The sequence below is a fragment of the Hylobates moloch genome, unplaced genomic scaffold, assembly GCF_009828535.3.
Source record: "Hylobates moloch isolate HMO894 unplaced genomic scaffold, HMol_V3 SCAFFOLD_7, whole genome shotgun sequence".
Taxonomy (NCBI): domain Eukaryota; kingdom Metazoa; phylum Chordata; class Mammalia; order Primates; family Hylobatidae; genus Hylobates; species Hylobates moloch.
Window position 1 is genome coordinate 40766150 of NW_026652282.1, and position 6472 is coordinate 40772621.

Below are 6472 nucleotides of genomic sequence, written 5' to 3' on the forward strand. Positions count from 1 at the left end.
TTAATTAGGGTGACAACATTGTGGGTGTATAAACCCATCAGAACACATAGAACTGTCATCTTAAATCTGTGCATTTTATTTTACCTAAATTATACCAAAATAAAAAACATATAATGGGAAAAAATACACTACAGCAGAAAGAGCTGTAAGATACAGACTCTCTCTGAGCAGGAGTACTTAGGGAAACCCACAGTCAACAAAGGAGACAGAAACAAGGACGTTAAAGCCTTTGGCACCTACAGCCACCATAAACATTAAAGACATCCCAACTCCCAGCCAGATTAATATAAAAGCTTACACTAAAGGGCTATTTATATTATGTCTGACTTTCAACAACAGAATGAATTGGGAAGCAGTTTTTCCTTTTCTGTTCTTTGAGTTTGGTTACAACTGGTATAATTAATTCTTTACATATTTGGCACAATCCACCAGTGAAGCCACTTGGGTCTAGAGTTTTCTTTATGGGAAGTCTTTCACTAGTGGATTCAATTGTTTTAACAAATATAAGACTACTCAAATTTTCTTATATTTTTAGTGTCAGTTTGCGTACATTGTGTATTTTAAGGAATTTACTATTCACTGAAGTATCAAATATATTAGTATTAAGTTTTCTTTTAGCATTAGTAAGATCTATAGTTAATGTTTACTTCTTTATTTTTAATATTAGTAATGTGTTTCCTCTCGAACAGTTTTACTGGCATGTTATTAATTTTGTTAATCTTTTCAGACATCACTTTTGGCTATTTTGATGTTTTCTATTCTATATTAATTTTTTATTTCACAACATTTTCCTAGTGTCTTTATTTTTACTTCCTTCTGTTTCCCTTGGATTTTATTTGATGGTCTTTTTCTAGCTTTTTGAGATGAAAGCTTAGATCATGAATTTTTGGCTTTCATTCTTTTTTAATATATGTAAATAAAACTATAACTTTTCCTCTAAACTCTATAGCTGCATCTCACAAATTTTTATTTGTCTTGTTTTCATTATAAGTCAACTTTTTAAAACTTTCTAATTTCTTTTGTTATTTTGGTATCATGACTCATAAACAAGTATATTATTTTATTTCCAAACAAGATTTTTATGGTTATCTTTTATTATTGATTTCTATCTTAACTAGGGTCAGAGAACACATTCTGAATTATTTCAATTCTTTAATATTTGTTGGGACTTTAAAACCCAGAATATGGTCAATTTTGGTATAGTCCAAGTTCACTGATAAAAATGTGTATTCTATTGTTGGCCACAGTTTTGTGTACATGTCAATTAACTCATTTGTATTAATTTTGTTATTCTTGACTGCTATATCTTTTTTTTTTTTTTTTTTTGGCAGAGCTAGCTGAGGTTTTATTTTGGACAAAAAAAAAAAAAAAGCAAATAGGGGTCCTCAGGCAGTAAACTCCCCTGCGAATGGGCTGAGGGCTAGCGCTGAGCCTCAGGTGAGCCTCCCTCCCGTTCCCTGTTTTCCCCTGCACAGCAGCCTCCCTCCCGGGCTCTGGGGCAGCCGCAGGAGGGGCAGGCTGGGAGGGGTTGCCACAGCTGTTCCCTTGGGCAGGATGTCAGCGGACTGGAACACCAGCTTCCCATCGCGGGTCTCGATCTTCTTCACAACCACGGCCCTGGTGGAGCTGGTGCGGCTGAAGGAGCTGGAGCCCGCACCAGAGCCAAAGCTGGAACCCAGGCCGTAGCTGAGGCCGGGGCTTGTGAGGCCCCCATAGGCGGAGCTCAGACCACCTGCATAGCCGCTGGTGGTCTTCCTATGGGTGCTCATGTTCTGCATCCCAGACTCCAGCCGGCTCTCTTCGCCCTCCAGCAGCTTCCTGTAGGTGGCCAGCTTGACATTCATCAGCTCCTGGTATTCACTCAGCGGCCGCGCCATATCCTGCTTGGCCCGCTGCAGGGCGGCCTCCAGCTCGGACAACTTGGCGTTGGCATCCTCAACGGCCAGCTCCCCACGCTGCTTGGCATCTGCGATGGCGGCCTCCACGGAAGCCCGCCCTCCATCTCAGCCTGGAACCGGCTGATGTTCCGGCTGATGTTCATATCGGAGATCTCAGTCTTTGTATGACCCAGGTCATCCCCATGCTTCTCAGCCAGAGTCTGCAGTTCCTCTTACTTGGTCTGGCACATGCTCTCAGCCTCAGCCCGGCTGCTGTTGGCAATCTCCTCGTACTGCGCCTTGATCTCAGCTATGATGCTGTCCATGTCCAGGGAGCAGCAGTTGTCCATGGACAGTACCACAGACGTGTTCGAGATCTGGGACTGCAGCTCCCCGATCCCCTCTTCATACAGCTGCCTGAGGAAGTTGAGCTGGTCAGTGGGCCCTTCCAGGCGAGACTCCAGCTCTACCTTGTTCATGTAAGCTTCATCCACATCCTTGATGAGGACAAATTCATTCTCCATCTCTGTACACTTATTGATCTCATCCTCATACTTGTTCTTGAAGTCCTCCACCAGCCCCTGCATGCCTGCATGTTGCCAAGCTCCACCTCAGGCTTCAGCTTCTCCTGGCCTAGAGTCTGCAGCTGCCGCCTAAGGTTGTTGATGTAGCTCTCAAACATGTTGCCCATGTTGCTCTGAGCCATCTTCTGCTGCTGCAGGAGGCTCCACTTGGTCTCCAGCATCTTGGTCTCCTGCTCCAGGAACTGTACCTTGTCGATGAAGGAAGCAAACTTGTTGAGGGTCTTGATCTGCTTCTTCTCCTGGGTGTGCACAGCCAGGATGTTGGGGTCCACCTCCAGATGAAGGGGGCTCGTTAACTTTAATATAGTTACTTATTTGATCAATCCTAGTATGCATATAAAGTAGTTTCAGAAGTGCTAACCCTTATCCCTATGGGAAAAAATTTCCCAACCAGAATACAATGTTTATTTATAGTTGTTTTTGTCTTTAGATATAAAATTTCCAGTCAAAAATCATTTTACTATTTTCCAGGACACAACATACAAAAATCTCTGGCATACAGCAAAAGTAGTGTTAAAAGGAAAGTTTATAGTGCTAAACACCTACATCAAGAAGTTATAAAGACCTCAAACTAACAATCTAACATCATACCTAGAGGAGCTCAAAAAAAAAAATGAACCCCAAAGTTAGCAGAAGAAAAGAAATAACTAAAACCAGAACAGAACTGAATGCAATTGAGACCCCCACATCCATGCAAATGATCAATGAAAGCAAAAATTGGTTCTTTGAAAGGATAAACAAGATCAGTAGAACAGTAGCTAGATTAGCAAAGAAACAAAGGAGAAGATCCAAATAAGCGCAATCATAAATGACAAAGAAACGTTAAAACCAATTCTGTAGAAACACAGAAGTTACTCAGAGATGTGAGTACCTCTGAACACCTCTGTGCACACAAACAAGAAAATCTAGAGAAAGTGGATAAATTTGTGGAAACACACAACTTCCCAAGACTGAATCTGGAAGAAATTAAAATCCTGAACAGACAAATAACAAGTTCTGAAATTGAGTCAGTAATAATAGTAAAAAAAACCCCTACCAACCAAAAGAAGCCCAGGACCAGGTGAATTCACAGACAAATTCTACCAGATGTATAAAGAAGAGTTGGTGCCAATCTTAGTGACAACTTACACCACTATTCCAAAAAATCAGGGAGGAGGGATTATTCCCTAACTAATTCTATGAAACCATCAACACCCTGATACCAAAATCTGGCAAAAACACAATGAAAAAAGAAAACTACAGGCCAATATCCCTGACGAACATAGATACAAAATTCCCCAGCAAATTACTAGAAATCCAAATCCAGCAGTACATCAAACTTTAATCCATCATAATCAAGTAGGCTTTATTTCTAAAATGTAAGTTTGGTTCAGCATATGCAAATCAATAAATGTGATTCACCACACAATCAGAATAAAAAACAAATACCACATAATCATCTCAATAGATGCAGAAAAAGTTTTCAATAAAATTTAACATCCCTTCGTGATAAAAAACCCTCAACAAACTAGGCATCGAAGGAACATGCTTCAAAATAATAAGAACCGTGTATGACAAACCCACAGCCAACATCAAACTGAATGGGCAAAAGCTGGAAGCATTCCCCCTGAGAACCAGAACAAGACAAGAATGCCCATTCTCACCACTGCTATTCAACATAGTACTGGATGTCCTAGCCAGAGCAATCAGGCAAGAGAAATAAAGTCATCCAAATAGAAAGAGAAGAAGTCAGACTACCTCTGTTTACAGACAATCTGATTCTATACCTAGAAAACCCCACAGTCTCTACCAAAAAGCTCCTAGATTTGATAAACAATTCCAGTAGTTTCAGGATACAAAATTAATGTACAAAACTAGTAGCATTTCTATACACCAACAATGTCCAAGTTGAGAACCAAATCAAGAATGCAATCTCATTCACAGTAGCCACAAAAAGAATAAAATATCTAGGAATACAGCTAACCAGAGAGGAGAAAGATGTCTACAATGAGAATTACAAAACACTGATCAAATAAATTAGAGATAACACAAACAAATGGGAAAACATCCTATGCTCATGAATAGGAAGAATCAATATCATTAAAATGTCTATACTGCCCAAAGCAACCTACAGATTCAATGCTATTCCTATCAAATTACCAACATCATTTTTCACAAAATTAGAAAAAACTGTTTTAAAACTCACTTGCAACCAAAAAAGAGCCCAAATAACCAAAGCAATCCTAATCAAGAAGAACAAATCTAGAGGCATCACATTACCCAATATCAAAGCCTACGGTAACCAAAGCAGAGTGGTACGGGCACAAAAACATACATATAGACCAATGGGATAGAATAGAGAACCCAGAAATAAAGAATCACACCTACCACCAACTGATCTTTGACAAAGTCAACAAAAATAAGCAGTGATGAAAGAACTCCCTATTCCGTAAATGGTGCTGAGATAACTAAGTATATGCAGAAGAATGAAACTGGACCCCCACCTATCGCCATATACAAAAATTAACTCAAGATGGATTAAAAACTTAAATGTAAGACCTTAACTGTAAGAATCCTAGAAGAAAACCTAGGAAGTACCCTTCTGGACATAAGCTTTGGCAAATAGTTTATGACCAAGTTCTCAAAAGCAATTGCAACAAAAACAAAAATTGACAAGTGGGACCTATTTAAGCTGCAGAGCTTCTGCACAGCAAAAGAAACTATCAACAGAATAAACACACAACTCACAGAATGGGGGAAAATATCCACAAACTATGCGTCTGACAAAGGTCTAACATCCAGAATATATAAAGAACTCAAACAAATAAACAAGCAAAAGACAACCCCAACGCAAATGTCCATCAATGATAGACTGGATTAAGAAAATGTGGCACATATACACCATGGAAAACTATGCAGCCATAAAAAAGGATGGGTTCCATGTCCTTTGCAGGGACATGGATGCAGCTGGAAACCATCATTCTCAGCAAACTATCACAAGGACAGAAAACCAAACACCGTATATTTTCACTCATAAGTGGGAATTGAACAATGAGAACACTTGGACACAAGGTGGGGAACATCACACACTGGGGCCTGTCATGCGGTGGGGGGCTGGGGGAGGCATAGCGTTAGAAGAAATACCTAATGTAAATGAAGAGTTAATGGGTGCAGCAAACCAACATGGCACATGTACACCTATGTAACAAACCTGCATGTTGTGCACATGTACCCTAGAACTTAAAGTATAATGATTTTTAAAAAGTGGACAAAGGACCTGAACAGACATTTCTCAAAAGTAGACATACACACAGCCAAGAAAGATGGAAAAAATGCCCAAATTTACTAATCATTAGAGAAGTGCAAATCAAAACCACAATGAACTATCACCTCAAACTAGAATGACTATTACTAAAAAGTCAAAAAATAACAGATTTTTTGTTATGGAGAAAAGGGAACACTTGTACACTGCTGGTGGGAATGTAAATTAGTTCAGCCACTGTGGAAAGCAGTTTGGAGATTTCCTAAAGAACTAAAAATGGAACTACAATTCGACCCAGGAATCTCATCACTGGGTACATACCCAAAGGAAAATAAATAATTCTTTCAAAAAGATACATGCACTCATATGTTCATCACAGCACTGTTCACAATAGCAAAGACATGGAATCAACCATGGTGCCCAACGATGGTGGATTGGATAAAGAAAATGTGGTATATATACACCATAGAATACTACACAGCCACAGAAATGAACAAAATTATATCCTTTGCAGCAACATGGGTGCAGCTGGATGCCATTATCCTAAGTGAATTAATGCAGGAATGGAAAATCAGATTCTACATGTACTCACTTAACAAGGGGGTACTCATGGACATAAAGATGGGAATAATAGACACTAAGGACTACTAGAGGGGTGAAGGCGGGACGGGGTAAGGGTTAAAAAACTAACTGTTGGGTACTATGCTTACTTCCTGGGTGAGGGGTTCAATCACACTCCAAACCTCAGCATCATGCAATATACCCACGTA

The 6472-nt window shown here is 39.7% G+C and overlaps 1 pseudogene; it reads right to left on the bottom strand.

The window, feature by feature from the left end:
* Positions 1-1433: 1433 nt before the first annotated feature.
* The window catches only part of LOC116811046 (keratin, type II cytoskeletal 8-like), a 78426-nt pseudogene continuing 73387 nt past the window's right edge, over positions 1434-6472 (bottom strand).